General features: G+C 42.3%; 1 protein-coding gene across 5 annotated transcripts in view; it reads left to right on the top strand.

Moving 5' to 3' along the window:
* Positions 1 to 21,178, top strand: part of ripor1 (RHO family interacting cell polarization regulator 1) — a 282,943-nt gene that overhangs the window by 142,311 nt on the left and 119,454 nt on the right. Inside the window, exon 1 of one of the 5 annotated variants that reach the window (XM_073069929.1) lies at positions 13,416 to 13,545. The exons of the other annotated variants lie outside the window; for them this stretch is intronic. The gene's annotated coding sequence lies outside the window, so the exon portion shown is untranslated. Of the gene's footprint in view, positions 1 to 13,415; positions 13,546 to 21,178 lie in introns of those variants that run through there. 5 annotated transcript variants of the gene reach the window in all.

Genomic DNA, 21,178 nt, shown 5'->3' with positions numbered 1-21,178 from the left:
GCCTTTGCCTTCCTCACCGGAGATTCTCAGGCTCAGAGCTCCGGTCATCTGGCCTCGATTTCTGGACTTTCCCTTTCAATTCCACTTTGCACCAAATTTCAAAATCCTGAACAGCTGCCATTCTTATCTTTCCAGTGGTTTTCAGAAAGTTTCTCAGGTTTTAATGTACAGTCTAGTTCTAGACTTGTGTATTTGCATTTGGTTTCCGCTGGATGTGTGTGCTGAAGCTTGAGGGAGTTTGAACAGAGTTGGCCAAACATTGATGTTTGCCTATAAAAGTGGATGGTTAATCGACATTTTGAGATGTAGTTAAAAAGCTAGCTTCCATTTAAAAGTGTGAAATTGCAAACTTTGCATCACTGGTAGTTGGCAATTTTGTACTTTGTTTTTTAGGATTGGGTGGTCACTGTGTTGTCAGCATTTATTGCCCATCCCTAATTGCATGTGAAAATGCAGTGGTGACACCCATCTTGAACTGCTGTAGACCTTTAGAAGAAGGTGCTCCCAAAATATTACTTGGGGAATTCCAGTATATTTCCAAGAGAGGATGGTGTACATCTTACCCTGCTGATGATGATGTTCCTTCCCATGGTCTTCTGCTCCATGTTCTCGCAGTTAGAGGCTCTGAGAAGTGTTGTTAGAGCAGCCCGGCAGCACACTTTTTGGATGGTATCTATAAAGGAGTGAACATTCAGGGCAGTTTATTTGGTGCCAGTCATTCTTGTTGCTTTGTCATGGGTTGTGCTGAGAGTTTTGGGTTGTTGTCCGGCACAGTGGCGCAGTTGGTAGGGCAGCTGCCTCGCAGTGCCTGAGAGGCAGGTTCAGTTCCCAACTGTGTGGATTTTGTGCATTTTGTGAAGATGTGTGTTTTCTCCAGAAGCTTCAATATCCTCCGACAAAGGGTGATTTGCCCTCTGTAATAGGTGAGTGGTAGAATCTGGAGTGAGGTCATTTGGAAATGAGGTGGGGGGATTAAACAGTGTGGTATTAATGTAAGAGGGGCTGTATCTCTTCATGCTTCATTGATTCTTATTTATTGGAGTTGCACACATCTAGACAGGTGGAGAATATTCCATCACGTTGTGCCTTGTAATATAGGTGGAAGAGCTTTGTGTGTCGGGGTGAGTCACTCTGCACAGGAACCATGGGCTTTATTTAATTGTTCCATCTGAGTTTCCACTAGTGGTAAGTGACGAGGTATATTGTTAGACTAACTCTGGTCAGTTTTTGTCACTTGCTGTTTATGGGGACACACTTGACTATTGTTTAGGTCTTCTGTGGAGCTGCTCCAGTGGCTGGGGGATTGCATACTGTTAATTTATCAGCGAGTGGCCCCACTTTCAGTTGTGTGATGGAGCAAGATAATTGATACAGAAGGTGTAGGTAGTTGGGGATGAGGCACTGCACCAAGGAATGCTTACAGTGATGTCTTAAGGCTGGGATAATAGGACTTTGGAGCAACCATAACCATCTCCTTTTATGTGAGATATGTCTCAAAATCAGAATTTACTACCACTGACATGTATGACATAAGATGTGGTGTTTTGCAGCAGGTGTTCAGTGTAAAGACATAAATTTATGATTAAAAAAAAGGGAAAAAATCCTCATTCAGTAATCTTATGGCAGAGGGAAAGAAACTGTTCCTGAATCACTGAGCGTGGCTCCTCTATCACCTCCACTTCTGACCATTCAAGGAAGGCAAGGAAAGTCTTAGCCCAAGAGTGTTGCAGCTGTGATTAATGTTAGATTGAGGTGTTTTAAAGGAGTTACTTAACAATGACTAATGGTGAATAGGCTCTTAGTTCCTGTAAATTAGTTTTACTGACTGCTGCTTGCAATATGGTTTAAAATAAACTCATCCAAAGCAGGGTTTGAAAACTACAATGCTGAATAAACGCAAGCTCGTATCAAAGTTTTGTGTTCATTGGTGTTCTTAAGTTAAGTTGCTTGTTGAATTCTAGTGTAAGAAACGTTTACAAAAATCTGCATGTTGTATAATAGTTATGTCAGTTTCTGATGCTTTTGCAGTTGTGTCAGTATCAGTCTGTGGATAGTCGTTAAAGCAAAGAACTCTGCGAGTTGGGTTAATCTAACTTTGTTAACCTTGTGTAGTACCAGTGAAGTTAGTTTATTTCTAGAAACTGGTTCATTCTTACAGGTTCTAAGAATATTGAAATGGTTTTCTTGTTACAAATGGGCCTTTTTTTGGTAGGCTCTGGGGAAATCACTGCTCGAGTCCAGATTTGTGGGTAGTGATATTTAGGCTAATATTTCTGTTGTAGGAATGTGTAGAGAGTGCATTTGCTGTTGGAGTAAGGTACACTCCAAGGCTCATTGCATGCGTGTGTAATCAACTTGTCACTGGGCCGGAGGCTGATTTGGAGAATGGTGTGAAAGAGGAAGGAAGGGAACTGCTTCAGGTTTTGCACGTGAAGGTCCCACAAATAGAAGTAAGCGCAGTATTGTTTGCTGGTGATGTCAGGTTGAAGGAAAGCTGTAATCAACACATCAATGCACTTGTGCTTGCTTGAACAGTGCTGCCTGAACCAAAAGTAAACCTGGTTCTCTCATCTCATTAGCTTACGGTACAACTGCAAAATCGGCATCACTCCCAGAGGAGTTTCGAGACTGTTGGGCTCCGCGGGGTGTAAATGCCATCGTGGATAGAGATGGCAACATTTTGGTGTAATGTCTATTGTCTAGTTGTAGTGAAGTAGTTGTGTTTGCCACTGTTTTGTATATATTTTATAGCACCGATATTTGTAATAAAGGATTTTGTAATTAAAAAAAGCAGCATTCTCCATTTCCCTGCTCATCTCTTAATCTCAGTGCATTCCTCTCATTCTTCTGTGATCACTATTCTGCCACATTGTCGTGCACTGCACTTCAGGCTGTGAGTGTGGAGGGGGTGCATGCCTGCCTATTGTCCAGAGTTCTTTGGACACCGTTACCAACTTGTGCTTTATTCACAAGTCCAAGATCCCGTGTGCTTTTCAGTAGCTTTCACAAACTCACCTTCAGAAGTCCCCTTGTTTCTCTCTGTTCTTGGTCCCGCTTTAAAAGTGTTATCACTTGTACACCAGTGGATTGTGGTCACCCCCACGAATGCATTGATTTCCTGCCAGACTTGCTGTGTTCCGGTGCTGAACGCTTCTGGTAATGACTGTGTGCTGACTCTTTGGCAAGAGCAACCCCAACTCGATCCAGTTACCAAGTACCATGATGGCTGTCACTCAAGAGCAGGTGGGTTGGTTGCAAGCTGCCCTGCAGACTCGGCACTGGCCCAGTAACCGGCGATGGGGAGGTATATTTATACATCAAAAAAAGAAAATGAAGTGCCATGTGAAATCTGGTTGTGAAGAATGAAGGTGTGGTGCAGAGATTTGTTTTCTCCTTCAGCCTGTCTCCCAATACAAGCTAGAATACAGACACAGAAGAATTCACTTCCTTTTCCTCCCAAGTCTTCATGTCAGTTTAATGACCACTGCCCAAGCACTTTAGCTTTAGATTCCCCAGTTTGAGGACTGCCCCAGAACTCAGTAATTTATGAAATGTAGTGCTGGTGTCGTAATCGGCGTTTAAGAACCAACATTCATCTAGTCCTCACTAAAAATAAACCCATCCCCAACTTCAAGCACTGCTAAAGTAAAGCATGGGAGACTTTGAGAAATGACTCATTATTTCTCAGGGATCTGGTGTTTCCTTCCGTCTAAAGATAGCATTGTAGAGAAACAAAGCAAGCCAGTGTCTACTACTTCAGCCCAGATTATAAATGGATGACTTCGTATTCGCCACACATACCCACTTGGGCAGGCAATCTGTGGTCGTTGTAAGCGCTCTGTAGAATACACTGTACCCAGGCTTGCAGGTTCACAGTGAAATGGTGAGTGAGAAAATACCGGAGTGCTGTAGATGTGAAAGCCTCTTGGCACTTGCCCTCATATTGAATTTAAAGTCATTAGTAGGCAAATTGTTACATTGGCTATTGCTTTTACTGAGCCCTTGTTTTTTGTAGGGGCTGTGGGCTCTCCCTGATGCTCTGCAACTGCTTCATTTCAGCGGCATGTCCCTGATACTGAAGCTGCCATGAGTGTTTTTGAACATAGAACAGGGCAGCACAGTAAAGGCCATTCAGCCCACAATGTTGTGCTGACCTTTTAACCCACCCGCAAGGTAGATCTAAATTTTCCCTCCCACACTGCCCTCCATTTCTCTTTCTTCTATGTGCCTATCTAAGAGTGTCTTAAATGTCCCTTGTGTATCTGCCTCTACGACCAACCTTGGCAGTGCGATCCATGTATTTACCGCTCTTTGCATTTTAAAAGAAAGACCTGCCTTTGACATCATCCCCCCCCCTCCCCCCACCCATGCTTTCCTCCAGTTACTTTAAAATTATGCCCTCCCAGGCCTTTGTTGCCCTGGGAAATAGTCTTTTGTGATCCACTTCATCTATGCCTCTTATCATCTTATACACCCCTATCAGATCACCTCTAATCTTCCTTTGCTCCAAAAAGAAAAGGCATAGCTTGCTCAACCTTTCCTCATAAGACATGCTCTCTAATCCAGGCTGCAACTGGTAAATCTCCTCCACATCCTCTCTAAAGCTTGTACATCCTTCCCAGAATGAGGGGACCTGAACTACACACAATACTCCAAGTGCAGTTAACCGGTGTTTTATTGAGCTGCAACATTATCTCATGGCTCTTGAACTTAGTCCCTTGCCTAATGAAAGCAACACACCATGCAGCTTTGTTGAAACCAGCTTTGCAGAAATGCTTTCCAGCCTTTTTGTTGTAAACAAAAGATGTGGCTTAAAAGCTGAAATGGGTTTTGGTGGTGGGGTGGGGGGGAGGTGGTGGACCCAGGCTTATGTCTATTCCTCATCAATGAAACGTTAGGACTGTGCCAGATGGACATCACTTGTCACTGTAAAGCAGCTTTGACATTATTGTCACTGGTGTGCTAATGTCACTCACTGGCTCTGGAGTTTTTCTATGGAAGGTTCTCTTGAGGTTGGCACTAGCCGCATGCTTTTCAATTGTCAGAGTACTCCACAACCTTCTTTATAAAAGGAACCTTTTATACCTTCATTATAAAAGGAACTAGTGGTTGTAAAGTTTGAGTTTGGAGAAACTTTTGTTTATGCTACTGATTCCAACTCCCTCCTCCATGAGGCAGATTCTCACAAAGAAGCCCTTGATGTGTTTCCAAGCCTTTTATCCAAGTGATTTGGAAATAAAACCACAGAAAAAAACATGTTATGTCTTCCGTTCTGCTGTGTTTGTAAGCCACATGGATTCAGGATTTATGCTTGGGTGCCATAGGTTTTGGGAATCATCTGGTGGTATGATGGTCATCATACTGGTGCCCAAGAAAAGCGTGGTAACCTGTCTCAATGACTCGTCCAGTGGCACTTACATCCACAGTGATGAAGTGTTTTGAGAGGCTGGTGTTGAAACATGTCAGCTCCTGTCCGAGTGATGACTGGGACCTATTTCAATTCGCCTACTAAAGCAACAGGTCTACTACAGCAGATGCCATCTCATTGGCTCTTCACACAAATTTTGAACATCTGGACAGCAAAGATGCATACATCTGGATGTTCTTTATTGATTACAGCTCTGCATTTAACACCATCATCCCCTTCAAACTAATCAGTAAACTGCAAGACCTGGGCCTCAATACCCCTTTGTGCAATTGGATCCTGGGTTTCCTCACTTGTCAACCCAATCAGTTGGATTGTCCTCCACAATCTCCATCAGCACAGAAGCACCATAGGTTTGTGTGCTTAGCCCCCTGCTTTGCTTGCATTACACCTATGACTGTGTGGTAAGTACAGTTCCAACACCTTAATTAAGTTTGCTGATAACACCACCATTGTGGACCTTATCAAAGGTAGTGATGAATCAGCATACAGGAGGGAGATTGAAAATTTGGCTGAGTGGTGTAATAGCAACACTCTTTCACACAATGTTAATAAGACCATGGAACTGATTGTAGTCTTCAGGAAAGCGGAAACTTGAGGTCCGTGATCCAGTACTCTCGGAGATGGAGAGAGCGGATAAGTAACTTTTAATTCTTCGGTGTCATAATCTCAGAGGACCTATCTCTTTTCCATAGTCAACTGTACTCTTTTCCATAGATGCTGCCTGGCCTGCTGAGTTCCTCCAGCATCTTGTGTGTGTTACTTGGATTTCCAGCAGCTGTAGGTTTTCTCTTGTTGGCAAATTTCTAAATATGTGTGGCGGAAAGCGTGCTGACTGGTTATGGCCTGGTATTAGAACACTAATGTCTTTGAAAGGAAAATCCTACAAAAGGTAGTGGACTTGGCCCAGTACATCGGGGTAAAACCTTCCCCAACCATTGAGAAAATCTACATGGAATGTTGCCGTAGAAAAACAGTATCCATCATCAATGATCCTCACCACCCAGGCCATGCTGTTTCTCACTGCTACCATCAGGTAGAAGGTATAAATGTCTCAGGACTCACATCACCAGGTTCAAGAACAGTTACTGCCCTTCAACCATCAGGCTCTTGAACAAAAGGGGACAACTACACATTCTACTTCTGGTGTTCCCACAATCAATGGTCTCACTTTAAGGACTCATGCTCATTATTTATTGCTTTTTATTTATATTTGCACTTGAACAGTTTGTTGTCCATTGTTCCTGTTTACAGTTACTGTTCTATAGATTTGTTCTACGTAGCAATATGCTCACAGAAAGGGAATCTCAGGGTTGTATATGGTGACATGTATGTACTCTGATAATAAATTTAACTTTGAACTTTGACGATCTTGTGGTACGAGAAGTGTGTCAGTAAAGACTGTGTTCCTTTATGTTCTTCCCCAAATCTACCGCTGAAAGAAATGACAAGTTCAAACTTTGCTGTTCAGCAAGAGAATGTGACTGATTTTGGGTGGATTTTGACTGACTAGGTGGTGAATTTGGGCAAGATCAACCTAGCCTCAGATTAAAATTGGGTAGTGTGAGAAAACCTTGATAATTGTGTGTCTGTAGATGGTCTCTATGACCATTCGGTACACACTTTGAATGATATAATTGTTGCAGATGAAGGGCCGGTTTGTTATTGGAAACTACCGCCAAAAATATATGTGACTGAATTTTTCTTGTCCGATGAAGCTTGTAATTGAAGTATTTATCACATGTACACAAAAACATACAGTGAAATGTGTCATTTGCATTAACAACCCAAAGATGTGCAGGGGGCCGCCAGCAAGTGTTGCCACACATTCTGATGTCAACATAGCATGCTGTCAGTGCTTGGCAGAACAACACAAAACAACAGAACATACCAAGCAACAACAGTGAAGCAACCCTCGTTCCTCCTTCCCTCCTGTCCATCCACCCACGCACATACACAGCCCTGTAACTCCAGATAGATAGATAGATAGATAGATACTTTATTCATCCCCATGGGGAAATTCAACTTTTTTTCCAATGTCCCATACACTTGTTGTAGCAAAACTAATTACATACAATACTTAACTCAGTAAAAAATATGATATGCATCTAAATCACTATCTCAAAAAGCATTAATAATAGCTTTTAAAAAGTTCTTAAGTCCTGGCGGTAGAATTGTAAAGCCTAATGGCATTGGGGAGTATTGACCTCTTCATCCTGTCTGAGGAGCATTGTATCGATAGTAACCTGTCGCTGAAACTGCTTCTCTGTCTCTGGATGGTGCTATGTAGAGGATGTTCAGAGTTATCCATAATTGACCGTAGCCTACTCAGCGCCCTTCGCTCAGCTACCAATGTTAAACTCTCCAGTACTTTGCCCACGACAGAGCCCGCCTTCCTTACCAGCTTATTAAGACGTGAGGCGTCCCTCTTCTTAATGCTTCCTCCCCAACACGCCACCACAAAGAAGAGGGCGCTCTCCACAACTGACCTATAGAACATCTTCAGCATCTCACTACAGACATTGAATGACGCCAACCTTCTTAGGAAGTACAGTCGACTCTGTGCCTTCCTGCACAAGGCATCTGTGTTGGCAGTCCAGTCTAGCTTCTCGTCTAACTGTACTCCCAGATACTTGTAGGTCTTAACCTGCTCCACACATTCTCCATTAATGATCACTGGCTCCATATGAGGCCTAGATCTCCTAAAGTCCACCACCATCTCCTTGGTCTTGGTGATATTGAGACGCAGGTAGTTTGATTTGCACCATATCACAAAGTCCTGTATCAGTTTCCTATACTCCTCCTCCTGTCCATTCCTGACACACCCCACTATGGCCGTGTCATCAGCGAACTTCTGCACATGGCAGGACTCCGAGTTATATTGGAAGTCTGATGTGTACAGGGTGAACAGGACCGGAGAGAGTACGGTTCCCTGCGGCGCTCCTGTGCTGCTGACCACCGTGTCAGACCTACAGTCTCCCAACCGCACATACTGAGGTCTATCTGTCAAGTAGTCCACTATCCAATCCACCATGTGAGAGTCTACTCTCACATTAAAGGCAGTCTTTAGCCTCCAGCAGACACGTGATTCACAGACACCGCAGAGTTGGAATTGTAGCCATAAGGACTTGACTGGTCTTACAAGTGACCTTCAGGCTTCAATTTGAATTGCAAGTGGCAGTTTTTAAAAAAAATCTGTAATATTGAAACTTGTAAAGCATCATTTCCATCTGTCTGGGAATGGAATAGTGTCTGGTTATCTTGAAATCAATTTGAAAGTTATGTTTTGAAGCTTTGCAGGTGGCCATGAGGTAAAACACTCTTGATTTTGATTACCAGTGTTTGTTCTCGGTGGAATAGTTTGGATGCGGTTATGTCTTTGAGAACAATAGTTTTTTTCTCTCTTTGCTCTCATGGGTCCAGGTTGTGTATTAACTCAGTCAAGATGTACTGTGTATTAAGATTTCTTCTAGGTTTAAGTTGGAGAGAACTTTTCAGGTATAGATAGATAGATAGATAGATAGATACTTTATTCATCCCCATGGGGAAATTCAACATTTTTTCCAATGTCCCATACACTTGTTGTAGCAAAAACTCATTACATACAATACTTAACTCAGTAATAATAAGATATGCATCTAAATCACTAACTCAAAAAGCATTAATAATTGCTTTAAAAAAAAAAGTTCTTAAGTCCTGGCAGTTGAATTGTAAAGCCTAATGGCATTGGGGAGTATTGACCTCTTCATCCTGTCTGAGGAGCATTGCATCGACAGTAACCTGTCGCTGAAACTGCTTCTCTGTCTCTGGATGGTGCTATGTAGAGGATGTTCAGGGTTTTCCATAATTGACCGTAGCCTACTCAGCGCCCTTCGCTCAGCTACCGATGTTAAACTCTCCAGTACTTTGCCCACGACAGAGCCCGCCTTCCTTATCAGCTTATTAAGACGTGAGGCGTCCTTCTTCTTAATGCTTCCTCCCCAACACGCCACCACAAGGAAGAGGGCGCTCTCAACAACTGACCTATAGAACATCTTCAGCATCTCACTGCAGACATTGAATGACGCCAACCTTCTAAGGAAGTACTGTGAAGATACTACATTTTCTGCCTTTGAAAGATTATTTTATTACGCCCTCATTAGCGAATAACCAGCTTGTGGCATAGTGGCATCAGTGCCCGACTGCAGAGTGAAGGCTCCCGAGTTTGAATCCAGCTGGCTCCCTTGCACACTTTCCACCCATGCTGGGTTGAGCGTCGAGCTAGCAACTTGGCCTCATAAAAACAAGAAAGCCTGCTAAAAAAACGCCGTCACGACGGCATCCCGATGACTCCATTTGGAGTTAAAGTCTCTTCTTCTTCGTTAGCTAAAGTTCAGACTGAGGCAATGCAGCTTCTGTGGATGTTGGTTATTTATAATTTTTAGATGGAAAAAAATAGGATTAACACAAACAGCACCTCCCCATTTTATCAACATTTAATTTGGAACTACTCAAGTTCAAATTTAATTGTCAGTCGCATGTATTCAGTTAAATGAAACAGAGTTCCTCCGGGGCCAAGGTGCAAAACACAGTGCCTATAGTCACACAGCATACAGCACATACAGTCACAAAACACAGTGCCAGCACAAGTCCCTGAGTGACATGGCCTGAAGATTGATGGTGTATGGGAGGTTGTCCTGAAGCCAAGTTTCTGCAAGAACAAGTATGTGGCAGATCCTCATCTCACACTGGCTCAGCAGCTGAAGGCAAAGCAGCTTGTCTTGCGCTGGGTCAGCCGCAGGCAACTCAGCTTGTCTCTCACGGGGTGAACACTGGAGAGTAGCTCTGATGGGAGGGGCCAGCCTCCAACCCAGTGCTGATTCCGGTGTGCCCACCGCACCTCTGTTCCCTCCCACACTGCCTCCAGTGCCTCTACCCTGGGTGGCTGTAAAAGGTGGCGTCACAGCTTGAGGGCCTGGTTTGCGCACAGCCGTGGCCGTGCAACTCCCCCGCCATCAGTGTTTCCAATGAACCAGACTCAACATTATTTTGTATTACCAATGTCCAACAGGTCTGGTGATCACAGGAAAAATGTTCTTGCTCATTTGCACTATTTGTTGGACCCAGAGAGGTCACTGTGACCAAGCACTCACCATCTTGCCAGAAGATGAACCACCCCGATAGAAAGCTGTGCACTTTCTGGTCCTGATCCATCCTTTTAAAGTTTGTTGGAGTGCTCTATTGTTTATCTTTTAGTTTGAGTGCAGTTCGTGTGTTATCTGACACAGTAAACTTGGTGCTCTCACTGCTGTGGAAGGTCAGCAGAAATGGACTGCTTTGTGTGTGTAAGTGTAATTTTAGGCACAGTTGAGTGTGAAGACTGAGCATTCTGAACCTCATTCTCAATGTAATGTGAATCTGTCTTATTTTCATCTCTATTTAAATCCACAAAGGATTTGGTTTCAATACTTAAAATTTCTTTCAGTAAATTTGTTTTTTTCATAAAGTTGCTTGGGGATTTCTCTGTCTTTTCTTTTTAATCCTCTGCCTCTGCTCCCTGTTAAGTTTTGGAAATTGTACTCCACTTAGAGCTGTCATATCTGATCATCAAAGTGCTTTGAACTACATTTAGTTCTGCAGTTTCAAAGGACATTTGTGGTCAGATCTGTATTTCTATTTGGCTTTTTCTTGGTATAATGTAGAAAATATTTGGGCTAGGAGATTTTTTTTATTCCTATATAACTGCAGCTTTTGCCAATAATGTACAACAAAAATCAACGCAATACCTTATCCTATAAATCATTTGGGGTTTGATGTCTGTCATTCTGCCCTGGATTCCAAAGAAGCATTCTGAAAACCGTTGTGTTCCTGTGTCCTACACCCTCAATTATGTGCATTTGATTCATACTTTTCCCTCTGCACCCCACACTTCTCACATGTTCTGAGGATCTAGTGCAGCTTTGGTTGTCTAATTTGGAAATGATTTAATTGGTTCATTGTAGTCTGTGTGATCTGGGAACTCGGGGAGATGTACATTACTTCCTTTTGTAGGTTGCAGATAAATCATGTTAGTGACAGATGCACTACAATGAAGGAGAAGTGTCTTTCTGCTCAGCTGTACATAAAAGGAAGGAAGGAAGGATGCGGAATGCACGACAGAGATTTAAGCTTTTTCTTTTCAGTGAGGTGGTAGCCAGTTGGCGAGAAATGGATCTGAACCTGCTGAAGCAGAGTGCATTTTTGCATCCTAGCATACTGTATTTTATAGTGGAGAGTAGAGAGGATTAAAGATTAGCTTGATTTGTCACACGTATATCAAAACGCACCGTTTTGCATCACCGACCAACACGGTGCAAGCATGCTCCCTTTTATTATTGTCAAATGTTGTGCATTGAGCAAAAATTGGGTTCTTCCCCAAAAAGTGTAAAGAAAAATCTGAGAAATTCTGAGTTTCTGTTTCCACTTCCTGCCTGCAACCACCCCCCCCCCCCCCCCACCACCACCACCATGTGCTACCATGAACCCAGTTTGCAGCTGGCTGTATGCTAATATGAAAAAGTAATATTAATTCAGTGGTTGGGCTGCTGTGTAAAAGTGAGGATGGGGCAATGAAAAAGCAGTCACAGATGGATGAAGGCTTGTAAAAGTTAGATCATAACTTTGCATGTTCTACAGAAAAAGGGTACTCCAGATTGGTACAGAATCCTCCTTGAAATCTGACAGGTATCACAGATGATTTCCATCGTTTTGTATAATAAAGAATACGGGGCTCCAAAGTTTAATGAAATCACTTTCAGTGTGTAATTAAAGTTCTCCAGTTATTTTTTTCCTATGTGTGTACGAGTAAGAGTGTGTAAGAGTTGCGTTGTATATTTAATTGTAAAATATTATCAATTCAGCATCTTCCTGAGACTTTAGCAGATGTCCTGATGACTTTGCAGGAACTCATGGTATTGTTTGGGAGTGTATAAGTCAGCATAATGTCATGGCAGTGCCATCCGTAGGATTAGGGTTCAATTCCAGATTGGGGCAGAAATCACCTATGGGTTTAGGCCAAGGAATGTGGTTGCTGGGAAGTTTCTAATCTTGAGGCATCCTGGTCTCTGCCTTTAAATCTGCCTCTGGCCCTTCTCCTCCTCTACCTTGTCACTAGACCAGGATGGTCGAATGGAAATGTTAGTGCAGGAGTCTATGGAACATATAGCTTGGGATTCATGCTTTCATTTTGTTATAGATTAGCCTGACATGTCTTTTTAATGTGATAGTGGTCCTAGTGACTCAGTAACTGCCGCGAATGCGGCGGGTCATATTTATTTAAATGCCGTAATCAGACTTGTAAATTACCATAATGAATGCTGCCTTAAAATGACTCACTTAAAGTGAGTCAGCTTGAAGCAGCGCACACTAAGTGCTGGAGGTGCTCAGCTGTGAGTCAGTTTGAGAGTCTGGAATAAAATAACTTTTTTAAGCAGCACTTGTGCTCGTGTGGGACAGTACTGGGGTATGTTGGTTTAATGGTAGAGGGCTTTCTGAATTGGTGTTTCTTGGTTGCTAGGGTGATGAATAATGACGACAAGTGAAAATAAGAGACCTGTAATTAAAGCCATAACCTATGAATCCTGAAAGGCCCTTTTAAAATTATGATAATTCACATGAGTAACGAGCAGCAATTTCTCTTGGAGGGTCTGAGAATATAATTGGATTTGATTTATCTTCCTTCAGTCCCCTCTAAAGCTCTTTATCGTTTACTGGTCACGCCAGCTTTTGAGCTTGTGAATCTTTCAGCATTATACTGCAGAAATGATCCCAAGAACGGCATAGCAGCTTTATTTAAATTTTCTTTAAGCCTACCCTCAGACGAGGCAGTGTGGTCTTGCTCCATCCCTGTGGGTGTTTTACACAATAAAGCCATGTTTCACTCATGATTCTTGGGAGCAGCAGGAAATGCATGATGTCAGTGTTTTTGTGTGGGAAGGATCCCAAAAGCTAAAAGATTTTAGTTTCATTCCTGCTCTGAGTGGTCAAACTACAAGCTAGAGCTGAATCATGTTGATTTAGACACAAAAGCTGTGCTGTCTTTGTGGAAGTGAAGGTGAATGCTGTTTTCATTGAATTGGTGCACTGCATTCTAAGCTGATACGGTGAGTAAATATAGATTAGAGTCTTATATGATAATGACGAAGGTCTCATTGGCTGGCTAGATTGAACAACGGGCTTGTTTCTGTAGAGTTTAACACACCTAGTTGTTTTAGTACACCTAGTACACAGAAACTCTTAGTGGGCTGACTACACTCCTGCATTGTGCCCCTTCTCCTGCTTCAGGGCTTCTCAAATTCTTTTCTTATCTGTAGTAAACATTGCGACCTGTGCCATTAAGTTAACAAATACCATATCCTTTTGTGAAGCCAAATAAGGCTTTCAGAGTCATTGAATCTGTGAGCTTGGAAACAGTCTGGAATTTTAATTAGTTTAAAATGATTTGGAGAAAATGCCATTATTTCATATTGGAAAGGTTTAGATTGGTAAATCACTTCATTGCAAGAAGCAGTCTTTGAGATAATCTGCCCCCACAGAACTGAAGCACATCGTGTCTCTACTAAAATGCAGACAGAACACGGCAGCGTTTGCTTCCTCTAGCCAGCTGTTGCTCATCTGATCTGTGGTAATAAATAGTTGGGCAGTTATTTTGCATAATTGGAGTTCCCAAATTAGACAGCTTTTTAAAAAAAACTATTTCCTGTTGTTTCCTCCCTTTGTGTTTGGGGACCTGACCTGAATATGTAGATCACCCTGCATTTTATTCCTATAGAATTAATCTGGTGATGATTTGTGTGTGATCTTTGCCCGTGAGTGTCAGCAAGCTGTTTGTGATTGGACCCGCTGTTGCTAAAGCCAAATCTGTTGTAGCTGATGTTACACAAGACTTTGTTTCCCCAAAGGTCATCGGTCAGCAAGCAGAACTGATTGCCTTGGGTATTTCCCTTTTGTTGTCTTACCAAAAGTTGCCAAATGTAACATCACCTCCCATAACTCAGCATATCCTGGGAATTGTACTGCACAAGCAGAGTTAGACTCACAGAGCAGTGTACATGCATATATTCTCTCTTCTTAAAAGTACATGTGTTGTCTCCTCTTCTTGCTGAAGAAAAGCCCATGAACTTCATTGAGAACAGCATGCTGTAGTTGGTCACAGATATGACCATACAGTGGGGAGCTTGTTGTTTGGTTAGCAAACACGAGGAAATCTGCGGATGCTGGAAATTCAAACAACACACACAAAATGCTGGTGGAACACAGCAGGCCAGGCAGCATCTATAAGGAGAAGCACTGTTGATGTTTCTGGTCCTGACGAAGGGTCTCGGCCCGAAACGTTGACAGTGCTTCTCCTTATAGATGCTGCCTGGCCTGCTGTGTTCCACCAGCATTTTGTGTTTGTTGTTTGGTTTCAGGGTTTATGTGGTCTGCTTGTGCTCAGAAAATGAGGAGTAATTAGTTTCCTAACACATTTTTAAAATACTGTTTGAAGACTAGGTGAAACTAAACAGAGACGAATGAAGAGTTTCTCTGGTAAAGCACTGAGGTTAATTGCATCTTAATTTCCTGGTGCATCTGCGTATGATAAACAAGATGTAGAACTGAAAAATAGAGAAGACGGTTTCTGTTTTTTTATATAGTCTGTGCAGATTTGGTGACTCAGGATAGTTGCATGAGATCCAGCCACTTGTCAGCAATTGGGCTTTGAGAGGGCAAAGCAAAGTAAAATGTACAGCATTCTGCCATGTGTAGCTCTGATCAGCGCACTATATAAAGGATGAAAATCTACCAGAGAGGAGGCAGAGACCATAAGACATAAGACATCATGTCTGCTCTGCCATTTTACTGGGGATGATTTATTGTCCCTCTCAACCCAATTAATATCCCCAAAATTTATGATCCTCCTTCCCATAACTTTTGACACCACTTTAAATATACACAGTGACTTGGACTCCACAGTTATCTGTGGAGAGGGCGGGAGAATGGGATTGAGAGGGATAATAAATCAGCCATGATGGAGCAGACTCGATGGGTCAAATGGCTTAATTCTACTCTCTTGGCTTACAGTGGTTCCTTAAGTTCGTCATAGCCCAGGTTGTCAAAACTAGGCTTTGGGATTTTTGGCTGTGTTTGTCAGAACATCGTAAGGTTGTTTAGATTAAAAATGGACTGTAAAGTCTGACTACTGTCAGTGAATTCTGAATCATTCTAGTTTCAGTGCAGCGTGACTCTTTATATGAAGAATGTTGTTCTCGAGACCCAAGGGTTCCCCTTGGGTTGGGGTGTATTTGTGTTATTTTCACTTTCATACTTCCTTTTTTAAAACACAGCTCTCCCACTTAAAGTTCCACTTGTAGAGAGTATTTTTAAATTTGAGTAACAGCACATTTGACTAAAGCTCTCTGCATGTGTATGTGCTTATTACTTCTTTGCCTTACATGGAGTGCTGTAGCTTGATGAGAATGAAGTTAATGCTATTTTAGTCCTACTCTGCACTTCATGTTTATACTCTCCTCTGAAGAACAATGTGCTGTTTACTAACTTCTGTCATCTCAAGGTCACATTGTTTCCTTCAGACAAGTAGAGCTGTCTTTGAACTCTTTGGGTAGTGGCTATTTAAATGCAACCAACAAAGGTACAAAGTAGATTCTGCACAGTGCACCTTTTGGGTATTTCTGGAAACACTACTGTGATTGATTGCAACCTGCTTTCCTTTGGTACAACACTGGAGGAACTTGGCACGTCAGGCAGCATCTATGGAGGGAAATAGTAGTTCCCCAGACTGCAAAAACAACCTATTTTCCAACTTGCATGGTGGCTCTGCACTACTTTTAGTGGATCAGGTGTGCCGAAAATTATTGTGCTTTTCTGTTTTTACCTTCTCTGAACCTCTGCCCCTGCCAATGTTTGTGTTGATGTTGTCAATTGGACAAGAGCATGCAGCAAGTACAGTAAAGGCAAGTTAGTTAAACAATGCACTTTCTGGTAAGAATGTGGACAGAAGCTGTGATGCTGAATGATAGATGAAGTCAAAATGCCTTTAATTGAATTTTACTTCCTCTTTAGCCTTTGAGCTCAACAGTATGTTTGGTGATTTTACACGATGACAAAGGCTGTGCTTCAATTTTTAAACTCGTCATCCATTGCAAAATAGGACTGAAGTAAATAGCATATTTATGGCAGGAAAGGTTTGACCCCGGTACTGACAGAAATCAAGACTTGTGGAGTTGGGCTGTCCAGGCGTGGTTGATAAGGAATGTTTGAATGTTGAGTCTATGCGTAAATTTGGCTTGGCTCCAAAGCATTCCCAGATTGATCCAGTGAATCATGTATCGTGGTGAGGTTGTGGGAAAGAACTTGATTTTGTCTTTCCAGTAAGTACCCTGTCTCATTCTTATAGGTGTTAAGGATTCCAGAAGCCCCACTGTCCTGGCTACATCTTATCCAAAAATATTGCAGCTTTTCTAGTTATCTTCATATTGGTGATTTGAATATATACCTATACCATTAAGTTCAGTTTGTTAAGGGCTTTGTTGATTCTGAAAGATCTTGGGGCCCTTAACTACAGTGCAGAATCTATGTAAATACAGCCTTTTTCACCACATTGCCAACTGTGGGTATCCTGCAGCTTTACAGCTATGAAGTGAAGCTTCTATTGTACATGGCAACCATTCTTCAGCAGAGCAGCTTCACGAGCACCAAAGTCTTGCCAGTTAGTTTGTGTGAGGAGTGTTGGCTATGGTCCTTGCTGGTTCAGGTAGTATTGTCTCTTTTACATGCACCTTTTGGCTTAGACAAGATGTTGGTTCAATCCCCTCTTCGGCCTACATTGGAAGGGTTTTTAACGTAGTCCTGGACTGTCTCCCAATATCTTCAGAAATGGGACGTGTCACCACAGCCTTAAAGGGAGACCATTTTGTTTCTGTTCTAGCTTGACTGTGCTGCCGTGTGTTTGAGTTTAGGACACATAACATAAGCAATGGAAGCGGGGGAGGCCATTTATCCCCTGTATATGCACTGGCCTTCAATAACTTGGTGATCTTTTATCTCAGATCCACTTTGAATTTGAATTTTGAATTTATTTAAGTCTTGCATCCATCCCACAACATGAAGTAAAAATCTTTGTGTTGTGACTCTGTTGCAATGTACAGACATGTAAATTTGTAAGTCTAGTGGCTTGTAGAAAGAGGCTGTCCTGTAACTTGTAGGTCCTGGCTTTAATGCTGTGGTACCGTTTGCCAGACGGAAGCAGCTGAAACAGTTTATGGTTGGGGTGACTGGTGTCCCCAATGATCTTCCAGGCCTTCTTTATACACCTGTTGGTGTACATGTTCTCATTGGAGGGAAGTTCACATCCACAGATACTCTGGGCTGTCCATCCTACTCTCTGCAGTGCTCAGTGGTCAAGGTTGGTGCACTTCAAGTATCAGGTGGTACAGGAACTGCTGTGGTAACCCAAAAATCCTTTGATTAACTTGATAATAAAAATAGCTAATGATCTCTGTCTGGAACATAACTTGGTGACTGAGCCTCCACGGCACCTTGGTTGGAAAATTACAATGAATCACTTCCCTCTGCGTGAGGAAATTTCTTTTAATGTCTGTCATGAATGGCTGAGCTCCTCTTATTTAGTGATTGTGACCTCTGGTTCAAGGTACCACTACCTCAAATGTTCTTGCTTCTGTAGAGCCCCATAAGAATTTTGTTTTCAGAAATCACCTCTCACTACGGACATCTTAAGTCCCTTGTAGTACCACAGAGGGCTTCTTTATAATGCAGTGTAAATGCTTCCCATTTTCCTTTCCAGATTCCTGATTTAAGGCCCATTTAGACTTTGCAGAACTTGTGCCATGCAATCAACTTACTAATATGTAAGGCAAGGTGCAAATTCAACCTTTGACGTAGATACAGAATTGATGTTGTCTTGAACTTTGTGTCACCTAAAAGCAGAATGTGAAAGTTAGTGAAGTACAGTGATGCACCATTGCAAGGTTTTAGTGCAAGCAACCTTATTAGAGATCCATTCATCTGAAACCACTGTTTAGATTTGATTTCACCTCTCACGGAAAAGAATGGTGAGAAATAAAGGTGTTGTTGTCTTTTAATTATCTTTCTGGATCAGAGGTTGGTTATTGTACCATGAATGCTTTTATATTGGTGTTTTACATACTGGAAAGAAAGGGTTGGAGCCTGGAATAATAAGCATACACAGGCTTGAAAAAGAACCAGAACAAGAAGACCACAGTGACTTTTTCCAGGTTCTGGTCTCTCATCATAAATCATCAATTATTCTTTGGTGGCAAGATAAACTATTTGGTATCTTGCTTGTTGAATGAGTGGTGCAGTAATGGTTAACTGAATTTTAAGACAGTGTTTTTAAAGATTTTACTGTGCTTTACTGGAGACTGCATCGTGAATGCTGAACTTCAGATTGTTTGCTTTGGGATCCTGCTATTTCTTGGACATCTGCTTCCAGTAGGCTGAGGTTGCCCTGACTCAAATTTGTGCTTGGCCACAGAACAAAATTGTGGACCTCTGCAGCTGTTTCTAGTTCAGTTTATAACTATTTCATTGCCACCAAATGTTCTATTGGCTAGTAGGTTTTGTGCACTAACTCTTTCTGCATTTATGGAGAGAGACCGGAAAAATTAGCTTTTCTACAGCCATGTTCTTGATCTGTGATTCCAGCAGCTAATGCCTTGACATTTCAGATCAGGATTAGTGAGTTAAGGGCATGCTGTGTTGTTGCCGGAAGCAGGCCTGGCCAGCGCAATCCTAAAAAAGGGCCTCGGCCCAAAACATCGACTATTTGTTCATTTCCATAGATGTTGCTGAGTTCCTCCAGCATTTAGTGTGTGTTGTTTTGGATTTCCAGCATCTGCAGACTTTCTTGTGTTTACAATCCTCACAATTGTGATTTGATGCAAACAAAGTGTTTCTGATGTTCTGATGTACATATGACAAGTGAAGTTAATCTTTATCTGAGGACAAAGCTCCTGAGACTCGTTCCTACTGATGTGTCTCACATTTTACTTCGATCCTGCTTCGAGCTGTGGAAATTCTCTGTGACCCAGTGGGCTTCTTATCAGGCACCCGGGTGGTAAACAGGAGGATGTTGCTGTGCAGGAAGTGGAGAGTGTGAGGGAGGAAAAGCTCTCTTAAAATGCGCTCGAGTCAGGCACATAATGAACAGCTTGGTAGGAAAAAACTGCAATATGCAGGTGAGCAGAGATAAAATGTTTATCAGCGCACTGAGGAGAACTTCATTACTATATATACACTCGGGTCTTCCATGTGGACTGGAGAAGACAATAGGAGCCTGAGTTTAATTTCTTAGACAAAAGCTCTGTACTGACATGCAAGCTGGACACTCTACTTAAATTTCTGAGTTGAACTTCTACCTCAGAACTTCTGACCTATACCAATTCAATCAGAGGTGGCATCTGCAGTGATTTATGTATTATATAAATCCACAAACTTCTGTCCTGCGTGATGTATATAGATGCCAACTCGTGCACTTTCCCTTTATTGGCAGGATCCCTGGTGAAAATGCTTTCAAAGTTTCAAAGTAAGTTTATTATTGGAATATGTACATGTCACCTCCAGCTTCATTTTCTGCAGTCAGAGTAAAACAAAGAAATGCAATAGAATTGATGAAAACCTACACACGCAAAAACTGACGCACAACAATGTGCTCAAGAAGACAAACAGTACAAATAAAAAAATGTACAAAGAACATGAGTTGTTGAGGTTTTGAAAGTGAGTCCATAGGTTGTGGAATCAGTTCAGAGCTGTGGTGAGTGAAATTATTCATGCTGGTTCAGGAGCTTGATGGTTGAAGGGTAATGCCTGTTCCTGACCTAAGGCTCCTGTACTTCCTTCCTGATGGCAGTAGTGAGAAGAGAGGATGGCCTGGATGATGGGAGAACTTGATGATTAGATGCTGCTTTCTTGTGGCACTGCTCCTTGGGGATGTGCTTAATGGTGCCGCTGTATGTGTGCTTTGGAGCCACGAGAGGCTTTTCTTGATTCATTTGGCGTACCTGTGAGGAAATACATTTATCTGTAGTTTGCACTGCAAATGAGTGACATGCTGCTCAGCATACAAAGGCATTCAACAAACAACCATGGGGTTAGAACCATATTTTGCACTGAGTGCTGCAGATTCTCTTGTTGAACAGTCCTGATGAAGGGTCTTGGCCCTAAACGTCAACTGTTTACTCCTTTCCATAGATGCTGCCTGGCCTGCTGAACTCCTCCAGCATTTAGTGCGCGTTTTTCCTGTTGTGGGGCCAGATGAATTGCCTGCGTTATTCTCAGTAAAATCACAAAACTTGTTGAACAACTGAGATTCACCCCAAGCTACTGGAGCGTTGATTATATTCCACAGCAGTGAGCACTGACTGACTTGAACATTTTCAGAATGTTATTTTTCTTTCCTTTCATCTGCTTTGTGATCTTTTCAGCCCTCCAGACTGGTTTTATTGGGTGCTGTGCCCTTTAGGAGGGTGACTGATTGGACAAAGCAAGCAAGCCCTCAAGTGAGCACTGCTCTGTCAATTGGAAAGTTGGCGTCAACCCTCACCATTCAGAAAAAATATTTATAGTAAGATGTTGGCTGATGGAACCTGGCAGAGAATCAGTTTGTGGAAGGCTGCTAGTTCTCATCCACGACTCTCTGCAGCAATTTTCTATTAAATTACAAAAGCTTTTAAATAGTGCCGAGTGGGTGACTAACAT

This window comes from Hemitrygon akajei, chromosome 17 (genome assembly GCF_048418815.1).
Source record: "Hemitrygon akajei chromosome 17, sHemAka1.3, whole genome shotgun sequence".
NCBI classification, from domain to species: Eukaryota; Metazoa; Chordata; class Chondrichthyes; order Myliobatiformes; family Dasyatidae; genus Hemitrygon; species Hemitrygon akajei.
The sequence above is the reverse complement of the archived record's forward strand: the minus strand, read 5'-3'. Positions and strand labels throughout refer to the sequence as shown.